Raw genomic sequence first — 18,677 nt, 5'->3', positions numbered from 1 at the left:
GGCTTTTCAACAGCTGCAGGGCTAGGGCTTGCTTGGAGAAGGGGGAGAAGCACACAAGGGACGAGGCTGCAGGACGAGGGCTGTACTGGGGAAAGGAGGTATCCCAGGGTGTGTGTGGGGGGTGGGGGGGTGGGGCACAAGTTGATCTGTGAAAGTGTCCTGGGCTGGAAGCACTGAGACGTGTGTGCTCGGCTGCACTTGAAATATGGCACTCGGCGTGTGGAAGCGTCGCGCTGATGGGCTGGCAGGCGAAAGAGACCCCACCCACCATCAAAACGGTGCATTTCCCGGGAATGCATGATTAATGAGGCAGGATTGGGAACGATACGGTGTGAAAAGCCGCCATTGCAGCCAACGGGTAAAATGTTCTTTTTGCCACACGCTACCACACTTAGTGCACATCTGGGATAATTCCGCCCATTCTAAGTATAGAAGCAGTGACAAATGTTATAAGTCCTATCCTATATATAGCCTATAAGCACACACATGATAAAAGTGGTTATAAGTCAAAATTTATTCTCTTGCCCCTGAAATAGCATCAGTCGTCTGAGACTAGTTGGTGGATCATTCTGAAGATTCCCCTTATTCTGTGCTTATCTTTTATTGTGGGCTACTAATTGATGTCATCTACTCAAATGTAAATAGTCCTTGTTGCTAACATGCATTGGTCAGCTCCATTGCATTAAGAATTTATTTTATTGGGCATTTGTCTGGGCTTTTGTCAAGTACATCTTGCTGCCTCCTCAAATGTTAGTTGATGGCATCATGCCAAATAATGATTTTTAATCCACTGGCAGGAAACCTGAATTGAACTTTTAAAAACTGATGTTTTAAAACACGGATTAAAGTGACTTGAACTCAAAGCCAAGATGGTTACCTAATTTGCATCTCTGCACATTGCACATTCCAACCCATTGAGATGGAGACGGAATGACTCCAAAAATGCATCAAAGACAATGACCTCAGAGGAATGTGCATAGACCATATTTCCTATTCCATTAGCACAACGTTCAGATGCTCAACTGGGTGGAGACAAACTAACATAATCACTTGAACAGTGGGGCCCTGGTAAAGACAGGGAATTCTCTGACCTGACCTAATCAAGTTACAATTGGAATACACGATCATGTTTGAATTACTGGTCAGTTGGTGAGGGTAGTCACATGATATGCCAACACTTCTTAGGTTTTAAATACATGATTTCTCAGACTGAGGACAAGCAGCAGAGAAGCTGAGAGGGATCCTTCCTCTTTCTCCTTCTCTCTCTCTTTCTCCATCCAACTTGCAAGATTTTGGGCCCTGTCTACTATTGTTTGACTCTCTCTACATGTGCAGCAGGCAGAGATTTTAAAGAAAGAACTTAACTCCACAGCTGTGTCCCCAGAAGAGCAGATAGATCCCCAACCTGCAGTTTTAAACTGCCTCAATGCTCAAAGAAGATAATGGGATTCAGTCCGAAGTCAGCTGTGGGGGGCGTGGGGTGGTGCCTGCGTGTGTATGTATGTGTGTGTGTGTGTGTGTGAATGAAAGTTGGTGTGTATTTTTTTGTTTTACTTGAATCAGTTTAAGTGTAATAAATCTAACTTCTTTCTTTGTTAAGAAAACTTGACCTATTGGTTTTTTTATGATCACAGCAGGTAAACAGTTGCGTATCACTAAATTAATAAGTATGCCCTTTCCAAACAAAAAAAACCCCATTCCATTCAAATGAGAAGAGGGAAAAGAGGGGAACCATTGGACCCCTTCTCACCTGGTCATAACAATGGTCTGACTGAATCTGGCGTGAGGAAGGGCTTATACCCAAACATTAATTTCTGTTCACTTCACTGATGTTGCCTGAGCTGCTGAGTGTTTCCAAAGCTGTCTGTTTATTGTTTCAGATTTCTAGCATCTGCGGTATATTGCTTTTTCCTTTGTTAGGAAAGTTGTGGATGCTAACCTCTTGACTCCATTCCTTGCAAAGTGTATATTTGAAAGTTAATCTTACCAAGGTGTGAAATTGGAGTTTTGGTTTGCTGTCTGCTTTAACAAGATAAAGTTGCATTAATCTCATTTATTTATCAAGAGAATGTAGTCCAGCCTCCACTTTGAAAATTATGTCAACTTTACCACGAATGATGCCAGTCAGAAGCAAGCAGACACTCAGCTTTCTGATAGTTGCTGGTTTTGCAATGTGGGTGCAGGCCACCCTTGACTGAACACATGTGGCAATCTGTGGACCCCCAGAACAACCAAGGCCATTTGTCAACCACAAAGGCTTCCACCCCATCGACCTGATCAAAAAGAAACTGGTCCAACTTGGAAAAAGAGTTCAAATGATAGTTCTGAAAAAGAATCAGTGTATAACTCAATCTACCAGCTGGATCAGCAACAGGGTCTTTATGCAGTTGTGCTCAAGGTTCCCTTGGAAGCTGCTGTGAGGATCTTGCCCAGCAGAAGTCCATGTCCTCTGGTCTCTTCACATCTGGAAGCAGACTTAAGACATGGCTGCTAGGCAACATGACCACCAAGCAGCAAGAATGGACAAGACTAAAAAGGAGAGAAAACGGTTAGCATTTATGTGATCTGAATAAATAATAAAAACTTAGCAACATGTCATTTTATCAGACACTCATTTGCATACACTTGTGCCATTGCAAAATTCCGCTTTTCCTTTTCCGGCTATTCTGACACAGCACAATCGCTCTGTCTTCAGCAGAGGGAGAGGGAGTCTGCTCACATCCCTGCTCCGACTGCTGAGAGACTCTTGGACGATGCCCTCTGCATTTTGGAGCCCACTAAGTTGTTGCCAAAGAATGCTCCAGCTGTCCCTGTGCAGGGGCAGGCTCAGCCATTGGGACATGAGAGAGTCTGTGAGGCTCCGATTGAAAGATGGGCTGAGGGGAGAAGTCAAAGTGCTTTGTGTGGTGTCCCCTTTTCACCCTTTCATCCCTCTCATGGCTCAGCCATACTTCATTGCTACCACTGTGCTGGGGAGCACTTTGGTGCAGTTCAGTGCAGTATTGTAAGGCCCAAGACTAAGGTACCTGTCATCCAATTAACGGATGCTGTTAGACCTGCTGAGTTTTCCAAGCATTTTCTGTTTTTGTTTCAGATTTCCAGCATCCGCTGTAGTTATTGCTTTTATCTGGCAAACGACATGTTTTCTTTTTTTCCCTTCCAGGAATACACAAGGAAAGGGGTTTAAAAAGGCCAATTGCTACCTTAGTTCTGTGTCCTAGTCTGCTGTTCTGTTCTGGTGTGTGTGTGCTGTGAAGGTCATGCTGAAGAATACCAACTGGGCAGCCCTGCGCTCGCAGGTAAGAAACTTTATCTCTTTGATTACTGGAAGCAAGTCACAAGTCAGCAAAGCTGCAGCTGATAAGAAAACATGACAACTCCTTTTAGTCAGCCTGCAGAACCAAGAACCTCCAAACTAACTGCTCAACTGCCAAAGTCAGCGCTACTGGAATCACCCAACTTAATGGCCACAACGTTTCACCACCTACTCCTCACAGAAAGGCCAAAGGACTGATTTGTGTATCTTTTTTAAATTTTATTTTTGGACTCAGTTCCTCTTTTCTAATCTGTTTGTATGTGTGTTGCATTTTTATTATTTGTCTTCACGTTCAGTGACTAATAAACTCACTCTTTCTTCGACTCAAGACAGCCCGGTTAAATTGGCTCCGTATAAAACATAAATACATTTGGACTGGGAAAAGGTATCCATGAGGGAAGGGATCCTTTTTAAATTAACGTTGTTGTGACCAACCGAGGGGGTTGAATAAAGAAGGGGAGCCAGCTCATCCCTCCTCACTGAGGAGCATAACAATTTGGGGTACCTCATCTGGGATCATAACAAATTGGAGGAACCTCACCTGGGGACTGATCGTGACACAAGGAATATGCTGCAAGTTATCATTATGAAGCTGATTATATTTCATTCACTGAGTGCTGTATGACTTGGAGGTGGCTTCTAATTAATTGTGTAAGCAGGTAGCTGGGTGCTGCCCATCTCCAACACCTGAGACACTGAAACTCCAGTGCCTCTTCCTCTGTGCTTGTCAGCTGCAAGATGTTTGGAGGGGCCCTCTCCACTTCTCTCTCCTCCCTTATCTTCTGAGGTCACTTGTCCTGCAAAGAGGGAAAGAAGAGATGTGAGTGAGTGGCACTTGTTCATCTGATGGATGGAGAGCTTTGGGTGAGAGTGCCTATAAGGGAGAGGCCAGATATTACATAAGGATGTTGGGGTGGTGGGTAGACAGGTGGGGATCTGAGGAATTGCATAAGAAGGAAAGGATGGGCGCAGCTACAAGAGTGTAAGGAGAGATTTGCTGAAATAGGCTTGACAAGACAGAGTGAGGGGCTGGAGTGATGCACACAGCAGGATGTAATTTAATGTGCCGTACTCTCCTGACCTACTCAGGTCATTCAAGTGGTTTCTGCACTGAATCCAGAAGCATGCTGCTACCCTTCTGCTGCTAACCTCTTCTGCTACCTCCAACCAAGCCTTCTTTAGATCCATTGCAGGCTTCATCCTCCCACTGGCAGGGAAATGCATCTCTCTCCGACTCCTCATAGCCCCAACATCACATACAGGGAGGCATCACTGAAATGAGGTGAAGCCATTGACCATCTGGACTCCATTCTGGCACCTCCTCCTCTTTGGTCCCCAACTCCAAACTCCTTCAGATTGCTTGTTTGGAGTGTCCCTTTAAACACTGCAGTTGAGGTCACATCATTTGGGTCCACATCTCATCCGCTGCCTCTATTTGGACTGGAAAGCCAGAAGTAAATATATAAAGAGGTGGTTGAATTAATAAACCACTGACTGATGCATTGCACCTGCTTCTGGCTTCCTGCTCTATCAGATCCCCCCCCACCATGGTCCCAGCCAGTTATGGAACTAAAATCAGGGACAGTACGAATATGTTAAAATTGTTCCTGCAACTCGGAATTGTAGAGGCTTGCAGCCGTGTTTCTAAATGGAAGTGAAATCCACCTGTAATGTTAAAAGAGTGATTCTACATACGTGGAAAATAAGGATCAACGTTCCATTACTGAATTGTACTCCATGGATTCAGTTGTGAGAAGCTGAATGGCTCTTTGCATCTTTAGATATGGGCCACCTATGACAGGTCACACTTCTGTTGCCCACTCTCATTGCCCTGACAAGGTGGCAGTGGGCTATTTTCTTGAACCAGTGAAGAAGTCCGATGCTGATGGTGCTCCCATAATAGTGTTAGATGGGAAGTTGCAGGTTATTGGTCTCGTGATGATAAAGGAACAGCAATGTATGCCCAATGTTTTTGTGTGAGACTTGGCAAGGTTACTTTTAGATGATGGTCTTCTCCTTAATTTACCATTCATTAAAACACTCTAACTCACACGTGCACACACACACCAGCCCAGCTAGGCAACTTTTTCAACAACAAAAGTGTAAGTGAATGTATGGAATCTCACATAAACCAGAATAAATGAAGGAAACCCAAAAATCCCAAAAGGACTACAATTTTTGCTCCATGAATGATAGCAAAAAGAATGTCTCATGCCATCACTTCCAAATTCAAATATGCAGTAAACAAGAGAAAAATTATAAATTTTTAACTTTTTAATCCATTAAGATGCCACTTAGTGTTTTTTTATTCTTTCATGGGATGTGGACTTCACTGCCATCCCTTAATTGCCCTTGAACTGAGTGATTGCTAGGCCATTTCAGAGGGCAATTAAGAGTCAGCCACATTACTGTGGGTCTGGAGTCAGACATAGGCCAGATCACATAAGGATGGCAGATTTCCTCCCCTTAAGGGCATTAGTGAACCAGATGGGTTCTTACAACAATCAACAACAGCTTCACAGTCACCATCACTGAGACTAGTTTTTAATTCTACAATTTATTAATGGAATTCAAATTCCCCAACTGCTATGGTGGGATTTGAACCCATACCCCTGAGCATTAGCCTCAGCCTCTAAATTACTCTAACCAGTGAGATTACCACCACACCAGCATCACCCTAATGCTAATCAGTGCATACCATCTACAAGATGCACTGCAACAACTTGCCAAGATTCCTTCAAAAGCACCTTCCGGACTTGTGACCTCTACCAGCTAGGTGGACAAGAGCAACAAACACTACCTTGGCTTGGAACTGCATTGCTGCTCCTTCATTGTCGCTGGGTCAAAATCCTGGAACTCCCTCCCTAACAGCACTGTGGGTGCTCCTACACCACATGGACTGCAGCAGTTCAAGAAGGCATCTCACCACCACATTCTCAAGGAAGGTTAGGGATGGGCAATAAATGCTGGCCGAGCCAGCAACTGCCATATTCCATGCATGAATAGAAAAAAAGATTCTCCGAGTAGGAATGCAAGACAAACTGGCCTACAAATGTTTTCATGTCCACCATCTATAATTCTGTAGTCACTATGGTAGACATGATTCTACCAGCACAAGCTGGGCAATAGGCTTCAACTTCTCCTTCTCCAAGATTAAATAACTTGTTTTTACATGATGGGATTGAAATTAGTTTTGGGTGATAGCAGAAAACGGGCTGGTAACAAATTCACGCCACATGCAACGTCCTTTCTCACTGAAGTCATGATAATGATAAAGGGTTATGTTGATGACCTGAGGAAAATCTGAAATGAGATCCACCTGTGTAATTAAAATTCACACTGGGTTACTGACACTCTGTCCTATTTTGTAACACGATGCAGATTAAAATTTCTTTGTTTCCCTATTATTCTTTCTGCAGAATTCCTGAATCTGGGCATGCCTGACCTTGCATGTGTATCCATTTCGACAATGTAAGAACACTTGATTGATTGCCACAATATGGTCTTTTTGATGACTGTGTCAAGTTTTTCACGCACTGTGAGTTGCATTTATTTCACGGTCTGGTCCCAGTTCCATGACACGATTATACGTGTTTTTAGTCCCTCTGATTCCTCAATCTCTTCCTCGGACAGCTGTGACAGACCTTGACAGCTGTGCTTGGGGAACGAGACTCAGTGAAGGCATTGAGACTGAAAAACAGATGTTCACCTAATTAGATGATGGCTGCTCTGGTACTGACTAGGTTTTATTTAAAAGGACAACACCAGCAGACACTGAGCAATTTCAAATTGCACAGCATACTTTTCATTTTACACTTTAATTACAGTTATTTTTTTCACATGTCCTGAAGGTTCTGACAGATGTGTTTTCTAAATTTGGTGATGCTGATGAGCACAAGGCAAGTGTCCATCATTTTTCTATTCTTTGTTTTTTAGAACATAGGTAAAAATAAAAATCCCTTCCATTAGAAGAACAGTCATAGACTTTTTATTTAACAAGCAAGAGATAATGATTAGAACTGGAAACATGACATATTACTGCAGCAAGCATTTAAGTAATTATAATGTATTATGTTTAACATCTGGTCAATTAATCACAATAAGCTTTGCCAATCTGATGTTTTTTGGTGAGAGCCTTTCCCTCACTCTATTCCATAATTTTCAAGTCCTACATGATGTTTCAAACTTTTCTCCTCATTATCAGATAGCATAATTTAATACTGTATATCCACAAGTAGCCAAAATTATGTTGCTACTTTATGTCATGTCTGGAAAGATTTTAGTGATTCAGTTGTGCTCTTGCAGGTTTGTGCTGCATTGACTATGGTCTGGTGTCTGCCATTACCAAGGTACCTGCAAGTGTGAATGCTCGGCATGTCATCAACTTGGTGTTTCATGTAAAAGCAACAATGCAGCAAAGCAACCAAGTATTTGAAATAAAAGCAAAATACTGTGGCTGCTGGAAACACAATCACAAAATTGTCACAGCACGGAAGGAGGCCATTTGGCCCATCGTGACTGCACCAGCTCTCTGAATGAGCGATTCACTTGGCACCAGTCTCCCATTCTCCCCATAGTCCTGCACATGCTTCCTTTTCAGCCAATAATCCATTTCCTTTTCATTACTTCAATTGAACCTGCCTCCTTCACACACTCAGGGAGCGCATCCCAGACTTTAACCTTTCACTGTGTGATAAAGTCTATCCTCATGTCTCTTTTACTTCTTCTACTTTAAATCTGTGCCCTCTGGTTTTCGATCCTTTCATGCATGGGAACAATTTCTCCCTATCTGCTCTGTCCATACCCCTCATCATTTTGAATACCTCTATCAAATCTCCTCTCAGCCTTCTTTTCTCTAAGGATAGTAGTCCTGACTTTTCCAATCTATCTTCATATCTGAAATTCCTCATTCCTGGAGCCATTCTCATGAATCTTTTCTGCACTCCCTGCAGTGTCTTCACATCCTTCCAAAACTGGAAGCAATACTCCAGCTGAAGCTGAACTAGTGTTTCATACATATTCAACATAGCCTCCCTGTATTCTATGACCCTATTAATAAAGCATAGGATATTGTGGGAATTATGCTTTTATTTAGTGTGTAATATACCTTTAAGAATAATGCTTGTTAAGGAAGATCACATGATCTTTAGTACCCAATAGGAGAGTAGTGTGGGCTACCTCTGTAGTTAGTTGTCAGTAGTGTGGAGATAGGGTTTGAAGTGAAAGCACAGGATAGTTGCCTTTGTAAATAAACATAAAGTTTCCACCTAAGTAATGCCTGTTGATCAACTCTATCTATAGTACTGACTCAGCCACTACTGACAACAAACTGGCGATGAGGATAAAACAAGATTAAACAGAAGAAATCACATTGAAAAGAAATCAGCATTGTACCTCACCCAGTAATTGTAAGTAGAAGTTTCATTTGAATTGAAGAAGTAATTCCCTCTCAGAATGCCGCAATTCGGAAGAACTGATCCTTTCGATCCAGCTATGGATGATTGGTCTCATTGCATTGGTCTCATTACGTTCTTTTTCAAAGCAAATGAGATTACGGGGGAAGAGAAGAGGCGGGCAATCCTCTTAACTACATGTGGGAATAAAGCCTAAGGCTTGATTTGCAGTTTGAGAGCACCCAGTGCCCCAGATTCGAAATGTTTTGATGAATTGGTGGACCTCATGAGGGGCCATTATGAACCAAAGCCCTCGGTAACGATGCAAATGTTCAAGTTTAACTTGAGAAATAGAGCCCCGTTGGAGGCAGATGCTTGTTATGTGGCAAGTCTGAAGCAGTTAACGGAATATTGTGAGTTTGGTACATCTCTAAACGACATGCTCAGGAATGTTTGGTGTGCAATGTGAATGGGGACATGATTCAGAAGAGATTATTGACCGAAGCAAATTTGGATTTTAAGAAGGCACTGGAGATAGCGCTGGCCATGGAAAGTGCAGTGAGAGATTCAAAAACCATACAGGGAGCGCAAAATGGCGCCATCCTCAACATCAGGCAGGAAACCCCAGCCGTAAAGGGCGGGAAAACACAAGACTCTCCCGAGAAGTGGGTAACAGCTGCCGCTGGCTGGAAAATGAGAAAAAAATGACTTAGCAGCAAAAATAAAGAATAATTACAATAGAGGTGGAAACAAGCAGTTTTATAAAAATTGACGTTTAAAAAAATCGAATGTTATTATTGTCACAGAAATGGACATATAATGAGACAGTGCAAGGAAAGATTCAAGCAGGCTTTTAAACAGAAGAAACAAACCCAGTGAGATCTACAACGTGGAAGAGCCTGAAACAACAAATTTAGATATTCACTCATTGTTTAATCTGAAGGTTGGAAAGACAGAACCAATATTTGCAACAGTGAAAGTAAATGGCTGACCTATTAGAATGGAAGTGGACACAGGAGCTTCCACTACATAATTGGCGAACATACCTTCAGATATCTGAATATTGGGGAACATCAATTAAGTTTGGAAGAAACTGCTGCCAAACTAAAAACATACACGGGTGAAGACATTCAAGTCAAAGGCATAAGTAGAGTAACTGTGCATTATGGAAGCCAGTGTTGGTATTGAGAGGCAGAGTACCAAGCCTCCTAATGTGAAACTGGCTAAGGGAAGTCAACCTTGAGGGGCCACTGAGATTCCAAAAAGAAGCTGGAAGTGTCCCTCTTTTGGGAAAGGAGTGTGTAAGGACTCAACAACCTGAAGAAATGCAGGCTGTCTTAAGTCAAAAGCCTGGAAGATCATTAGAAGGAACTCAAAGAGACCATGCTTAATGACAGAACTCGAGAGGAGGTGAGCAACCTTCGAAAGGAAAAAGAAAACCTGTTGAAAGACCTTCACACACTACAAGATGCCCTCAGGTCTAAGTTTGTACCTCTGGAAAAGTATGAAGAGAAACAGAAAGAATTCAACACCTCTCTGAATAAACTAAAGGATGAGTTGGCAGAGAAGACACAACGACGTTCAATTTTCCAGGAGGCAGCAAACAAATACAAAAAAGAGATGGAAGAGCTGAAGAATCAGCTACATGAAGCCAAAGAGACTTTGTAGGCAAAAGTCACAGAATTTTCTAAGAAGCAGACAGATAATGAAATTTTGGGAGGCTCAACCACTGATCTCACTCAAGTTGAGCTTGAATCTGAGAGTAGTCTGGCCAATATTGAAGATGAGAAAAAGCCGAGATTAAAGTCAGCACTAGAAAGAAGGCATGTAGAAAGAAGACACGGAAACACAAATAAGACCTTAATCCTGGTAGCATATGAGTATGCTTTCGTACATAGGCCTGGCAGTCAAATTGCAAATGCCAACACCCTTAGTCATTTGCCTTTACAAGAAAATGATGAGCACGTCCCAGTTCCACAGGAACTTGTTTAATTGTTAAATTTCTTAGATTCCTCACTGGTCTGTGCTCGACAGGTCAGAGACTGGACAAGTAGGGACCCAGTCCTATCTCAAGTACGAGAAAAAGTGCTTCATGGTTGGTCACAGGAGCCTGTATCTGATTAAATGAAATTGTGCTTCAACAGAAGACATGAAATAACCAGCCAAGATGGCCTGTTACTGTGGGGAGCAGGAGTGATAGTCCCTCCAAAGGGAAGAAAGCCATTGTTAGTTGAACTACACAGTGCACATCCAGTCATATCCCAAATGAAGACCATAGTTTGCAGCTATCTATGGTGGCCTGGGATGGATAGTGAAATAGAGAGTTTAGTGAAGAATTGTGTGCAGTGTCAGCAATTGCAAAAGTTACCAGTGACAGCTCCATTACACCCTTGGGAGTGGCCAGGAAGACCATGGGTGCGTTTACACATTGACTATGTGGGACCTTTCATGGGGACAATGTTTCTGCTCATTGTTGATGCCCACTTAAAATGGATGGACATATATGAGGCAAAGTCACCAACATCTTCTGCTACAATTGAGAAGCTACGTCAAAGTTTTTCCATTAACAGTCTACCAGAAGTGGTTGTATCTGATAACGGCACAGCATTTACGAGGGTTGAGTTTCAACCATTTATCAGCCTCAATGTTATCGCTGATGTAAAAGCTTCACTGTACCACCCTTCCTCAAATGGACCGGCCAAAAGGGCAGTTCAAACATTCAAGTCAGGCATGAAGAAACTAACTGGAGATTTCTTAGCAACCAAGCTAGCATGCTTTCTTTTTCATTATAGGACCACCCTTCACTCAACAAGAGGTGTCACACCTATGGAGTTATTGATGAAATACCGTCTCAGGATGAGATTGAGATTAATAATGCCAAATTTAGGGGGGGGAAGGTGGAAAGGAGTCAGGGAAGTCAGGAAACTAGACATGACTGGCATAGTTTTGACAGGAAATTTACCGTAGGAGAGATGGTAAATGTGAAGAACTTTGGAGAAGGACCAAAGTGGTTACCGGGTGAAATAAGTGCAGTGACCGGACCTCTGTCTTACCATGTGGAGGTGGAAGGCCGAGTCATATGGAGACAAGTGGATCATCTAAGGAAGAGAGAAACAGATCACCAAAAATTGATTCTACCAGTGTTCACCAGCGGGTCAGTGATTCCTGTTAAGAGTACTCAACCCAGGACAGACATGCCTGATGTTCCTGTAACAGTTGAGGAAACAGAACTGCAAGTGCCCACTGAAGCACCTTATGTTCAGGCAACCCCAGGAAAGGAGGTCCCTGACAAAGCATCTGAAATTGTAGAGCTGAGACGTTCTAAATGCATAAGGAAACCCCCAGAAAGACTGAACTTGTAAATTATTTACCAGTGTAAATATTTTTCTGTCTTAATAAATTGTACTTGTAAATATAAAATGTATTTTCGAGTAAAGGGGAGGGATGTAGTAATTATGGTTTTATTTAGTGTGTAACATACCTTCAAGAATAATGCTTGTTAAGGAAGATCACATGATCTTTAGTACCCAATAGGAGAGTAGCATGGGCTAGCTCTTTAGTTCGTAGTTGGTAGTGTGGAGATAGGGTTTGAAGTAAAAGCACATGTATAGTTGCTGCTGAATACCTTAGTAAATAAACATAAAGTTTCCACCTAAGAAGTGTTTGTTGATCAACTGTAACTACAGCGCTGAATCAGCCACCACTCATAGCAAACTGGCGACGACGATCCACAGGATCCAACAGACACTGTATGCTTTATTAATCGCTCTCTCAACCTGTCCTGTCACCTTCAGTGACTTATGCACATATTATATATGCATAAAAATCTGAAAAAAAAACAGAAAGTGCTAGAAATACTCAGCAGATCTGGCAGCAATCTGTGGAGCGGGAAACAGAATTAACGTTTTGAGTCAATATAACCTTCTTTGGAACTGAAGGAAAGTATAAAAGTGATGGGTTGTAAGTCATCGAAAGGGGGAAGGGGAGGTGCAGAATAAGAAGGGAAGATCTGGGATAGGGTAGAGGGCAGGAGAGATTAAATGACAATAATGTCATGGAACAAAAAGGCAAAAGGAGTTGTCGTGCTTGCATCAGAGAAATAAAGAGGGTATAATAAGTCAAACCTCAAGGTTGATAGATGGAGGAAACTCACAAGGTGCTTCCTTTTTGCTTCCTTAAGTGGATTAGGGTATCTCTGTACTTTATTCAAATTCAGATTACTTGTCGCTCTTTAAGTATTAAATCATTCCAATATATAAAGGTCTAGGCTTCCATCTTGTTTGCAGTTTGGAGCTGCTGTTGGAACCAGAATTTTTTCCAGTTGATGAAGTTAGGTAGATATCAGGTACTTGCATAAGGTCAGGTCCTTAACTCAGCAACAACAGTAGAGACGTTTCCATTTCTGCCTGACCTGAGAGAAGGAGAAAAAAAACCTAAAGCCCTCCCAGCGGATAAAGGAGGAGTGGGGGGGTGGGGGGGGGGGCATTTTTACTTGCCAACATGCTGGGAGCAGGCAGCGGCAGGGCTGACAGTGCACAGGAATCCCAAAGATTTGGGTCTGATGGTTGGGGATCCTGGGGAAGGAGTTGGGGGTGGGGGTGGGGGGGGGGGTGTGGGGGTTGGGGGGGCGGTGGTTGGTGAGAGGAAACATCAGGAGAAGCATTTCTGCTCCTCCTGGCCCACAGACAGCGACGTGAAGACACTTAACCTTCTCCTGCGGCTGTCCTCGCTTCCCACCTCAGATTTCCAAGGCCCTGGAACTGCAGTTGGCCTTGGTTAAAGCTGCAAACCAGGTTAGATCCCAGACTTTCAACCCGATTAACACATCCTCATACCAACTCACTCACTGAGAGCGTCTTGGCTGCCTGTGACTTGTCCTGCCTCAATAAATCCAGGAAGCCAACAGGTTGGGAGCGAGCTTCCCGATACGCTTAGCATTTTTACCCCGTCCCTCCCAACACACACCCAATCCCATTCATTCATCCATGTTAAAATTTCCCTAAAGATTCTGATGTGGTGGGTCCTACCAAAACTGGGAAATTCTGGAACTACTGCCTGCAAAGACCTACCTAGTGCTATTCAGGCAAAGGTGAAATCTGAGTCAGAACTTTGAATGAAAGAGCTGGAGGAAAGGAGCTTCATTGTTGTATTTTTACCACCAGCATATTTCTTTAGTTCTTCTGGACGGAGGAAGTTTCTGGTTATCTGACTTCTGATTAAAATTGCTGAATGCTCTGTGATTTGTTCTTTGAATGCTCACAGTTGGCTATCCAAACGTTTATTTATCCAAATCTTTTTGATATCTCAAAACCACTTTGATTAAATAAATGTATGCTTTAGTCATTAAATACCAGCACTATTAATGATTTCAATATCTTCTTTGCTGTAGAACTAAAACAGACAGTAAAAAAATCTCTGTGCTTATTAGCAATAGATTTTCTATGATGTATGTTGAATATCATTCACACATTTCATAAATTATTAATATTTTTAGACTTATCACTGACATAAACCTATTACATTTGAACAGAATGTCTTCAGATTCAACTTTATCCTGGTGATCATTGATTCACAAGATCGTACTTGCTACTTCTTTGCCCCATGTCTTATCCGATGATTTGGATCTACCAGTAAAAGTGAAAACTCAAGGATTGGCTGTGACTATTTCAACATTGGTCTGGCAAATATCTTCTTGTTACCTACTTCAGGCATGAATTGTATTAACTGCCATTACGGACATGAAAGAAACATTATTAACAATGCAGTCAGTCACACCCGAAGATCTGAATAAATTTTAAAACTCATCTTGCCCAAACAGTTGGTCATTCCATGTACAGGGCATGCTCCCTCTTGCTTCTATGATCGTATGAATCAGCAATTGCCAAATAGCAATCTCTTCCACAAATTAATGACCAGTTCAATTTTGTACCTCAGAGTTTGCTTCTCCTGATGATAGTCATGTCCTTTTCCTTTTTTTAATGACCCCTTTGCATTTTTCTTGCACTTTGTGAAACTCAAGCATGAGCAAAATTTATTTGAAAAAAATATAATGTGCAGATTGGAATAAATAACATGGCAGGAAGATTGTTTCCTTACTGATTCTTGGAGCACTACAATACTGTTCTTGTACCCAAAAACAAACATAACAAGACCTCATTTCCCATCTCCTTTTCCTCAAGACTCTATTGCAGACTCTTACAGCCTTCGATTGTCCTTTGGTCGTCCCAGCAATTACATGAAACGCAAATTAAAACATGCACAATTTAAAAATAATTTATTATTTTACAGGATGTGGGCATCGCTGGTGAGGCCAGCATTTATCGCCTATCCCTATTTGTCCTTGAGAAGGTTTTCGTGAGCCCCCTTCTTGAACCGCTGCAGTCCCTGTGGTGTAAGTAAACCCACAGCGCTGTTAGGTAGGGAGTTCCAGGATTTTGACCTAGTGACAGTGAAGGAACGGCGATATAGTTCTAAGTCAGGATGGTTAGATTCTCTCTTGTTGGAGATGGTCATTGCCTGGCACTTGTGTGATACGAATATGTTACTTGCCACTTACTCACCCATGCCTGAATGATTGCATAAGGGCACAGACTGCTTCAGTATCTGAGGAGTCACGAATGGTGCTGAAAATTCTGCAAACGACAGTGAACATCCCCACTTCTGAAATTATGATGGAGAGAAGATCACTTAATAAGCAGCTGAAGATGATTGGGCCTAGGACACTACCCTGAGGAACTCCTGCAAATAGTAATAATAATACATGTAATATATATTATATATACCTCTGGGGCATCATAACCGGGGGGTACCCCAAAGAGGTGCAGGAGAACCACCCCACCCCCGCAGGAAATCCCCAGGTAAGGATTGCCTGGCAATTACCAGGGAAGTTCAAACTTCCATTGGACAATTGCCCTACAATCAGAACCATTTGAAAATATGATGCAATCGCGAACTTCGGATGGTTCTGTCTTACCAGAATAGTTACCCAGAAAAGGTTAGAAGAATTAAAACCACTTCTAACTTCTGGGTAACGATAGTACTGACCCCACCACCCTGACCCCCACGGGACTTTCCCCACTCCCCCGACCCCCCATGGGACCATCCTGTCTATCTTCCATCCCCTCACTAACCCCTCATACCCCCCCGTGCAACTACACCCCGATTTTCCCACTGGACCCTCCTGATGACCTGACCGCGCCCCCCCCCCACCCACCGTCACCACTGACCAGCCCCCCACTGGCTAACTGAGCCACTCCGAACACCCAGCCCCACTGCCCCCAAAACCTGTCCCTCACCTAACAACTGACCGCACCCCACTGAAAACTCGCTGCCCCCATCCCCCACTGACCACCTGGCCTCCAGCCCATCCACCAACTACCTGACCTCCACCCCCACACTGACCACCCAACCCCCCTCCCAACCCACATCACACCACCCTCCCCGACCACCTGACCCACACAAACCATAACCCAACACCCCCCAACCGCCCGAATCTGCTCCTACCACCCAACACATTCCCCAACCGACTGACACCCTCCCACACACACCCAACCCAAACCCCAACCCCCAATAACCACCTGACTCCCCCTCACTGACCACCGACCCCTACCCCTCACTGACCATCCAACTCCTGCCACTGACCACCCAACCCCCACCCCCACCCGACATGCCCGACCACCTGATTCCACCCCCCCATACCACACCACACGGCAATGCCCCCCCCAACCACCTCTCCCAAACTCCCGAATCCCCCACCAACCACCCGAATCCATGACCAGCTACCAGACACTCCCCCCAGCCAACTGATGCCCACCCACCACCCCTCCCATACCCAATCCTACCCACTTACCTCACAAACCTATCCTCGTCTTCGATCCTCAAAGTGGCCGGAACTGTAAACTCACCTGCTTTATGCCAGCCAATGTCGTTAAAAAAAAAAAGGGGAACGTGGCTTCCTTCCCTCTGGCTCTGCAGCCCTGGACACAAGGCCTCGGTCACCCTGTGCACTCGGCAGTTCTCACCCGGCCTGTGTCAGAATGTCGGGCAAGAAAGGGGTGGCTGGATTTTAAGGTGAAAAAATCGGAGCGGAGTGGCAGTCCGACTCCTATCGCCGCTCCTTGGAAGTTCAGGGCCAATGGGTGAGATTTTCCACACTCACCCGCCCGCCCACCGGGATCTTCCGGTCCCGCCACAGGTCAATGGGCTTCAGCCTGGGGCATCGCCTCACCTGCAATGAGGCCGGAAAATCCCGGCCAATATATTATATATATATTATTACATAAATACATTTATATTTATTAGAAATATCTTAAATATTAATTTGGGAAACTATGCCATTAAAAAAAATGAAGTTAATCTAAGAGACACTGCTGATCTTATTATTTTGTTCCATAAACTTAACGCCCTAAACCCCAGTAACTCTGATCTTGTGTATCTCACAACAAGCCAAGGAAACTGACTTTATGTTGCTTCCTCAAATGTGCTCTTACGATAACTTGCCAGCACCATTCACAATTGATATTTTACTATTCATGCCAGCTCTACTGGTTGGCATGCTACTTCACATGGCTGTGCCAGTAGGATTCAGAAAGTTGGCGATACAGATGGCGTTCTTCGCCAACTAACACAAAAGCCATGAACAGAATGGTGTAGTTATTGCAAAGTCTCAAATATATGTATTTCCAAAGATATCCATCAGCTTTTTGAGCGCCATGGAGCACCCACTTGTCCTTCTTAATTGTTTACCAGAATTAGGGTTGGGAGGGCAGTGGGGACAATTCGATTTACTTCCTGATTCCATGACCATTCATCTCAAAACAATTTGCATAATAGAACCTGAAGCAGTGAATGTGGCACAAGCTGCATTAGCATCTCATTTCCACTGCCTGTTCAGGATTCAGGTTGCTTCGACCATGTCCACGATGGGGGGATCTTTTACCCGAATTTGTGCTAATTGTATCCGCTGCTCCTAACGGTAGGAACACAAGTGTTGAAATATATAATTTCATGGGGCCTGGCGGTAGCTCAGCCATCAGTGAGTGAACATACTCTCCGTCGTAGAGTGGGAAAATGTATGATTGTCCATGCGACTCTTTACATAAAGAGTTTTTATCTCAATTGGATCATTAGGGAAAGGCAGGGGCAGAATACTGGCAGATTCCAATAAAGCCAAAAAGACTTGCATTTATATAGTGCCTTTCACAGCCGCCAGATGTTCCAAACAACTTTACTTTGAATAAAGTATTTCTGAAGCACAGTCGTTGTTATAATAGAGAGGAAGAGAAGGTGGTGATTGCATTGCAACTATATCACTGACACAATATGACTTTGCTTTTGGTTGGAGTTATAATGTAAATACATTCCAAATCCATGGTTAGGGGGTTGACCCCGCCCAGAACAAAACAGCAGGAGATTTCCCTGGTGGAGTCCATTTCACCTTGGAATCAGTTCCGGTCATAATACCCAACGTACACTACCAAGGCCTATATTGTGCATTTTATAGTGACCATTTACTGAGGTAAATGGAACAGGTTGCTTATCCATCCTTTCAGCTGAACAGAATGTTTGGTACAGAAGGGTCCAACAAGGAGAAAGGGAAACATTACCGTACACCATTGCATCAAACGGCCCTCCAAATTTTCCTGTCACGCCCACAACAATGCCCACTGGTGGTAGGGCCAAAAAAATCCCAGCCAGAGTGTGAGCATTATATATCGTACACACATCCACATTACTACATGTACAGCTGCATTATTGTTATAATAAATGTAAGTAATTTGCTGAGTTCAACAGTCTTCAAACATCAAATATCAAACCTTTGAGGCTCACCTGTCAAATAAAAATACTGGCAGCATCTCAGAATACCTTAATTATGATTTAGTATCTATGTCAAACTGGCTGAGTGTAAATAAACTTGTGCTAAATGTTGCTATGTTTGTTTCTCAATTCAAATTTGCAAACTGTGATTC

Source organism: Carcharodon carcharias, chromosome 19, assembly GCF_017639515.1.
Source record: "Carcharodon carcharias isolate sCarCar2 chromosome 19, sCarCar2.pri, whole genome shotgun sequence".
NCBI lineage: Eukaryota > Metazoa > Chordata > Chondrichthyes > Lamniformes > Lamnidae > Carcharodon > Carcharodon carcharias.
The sequence above is the reverse complement of the archived record's forward strand: the minus strand, read 5'-3'. Positions refer to the sequence as shown.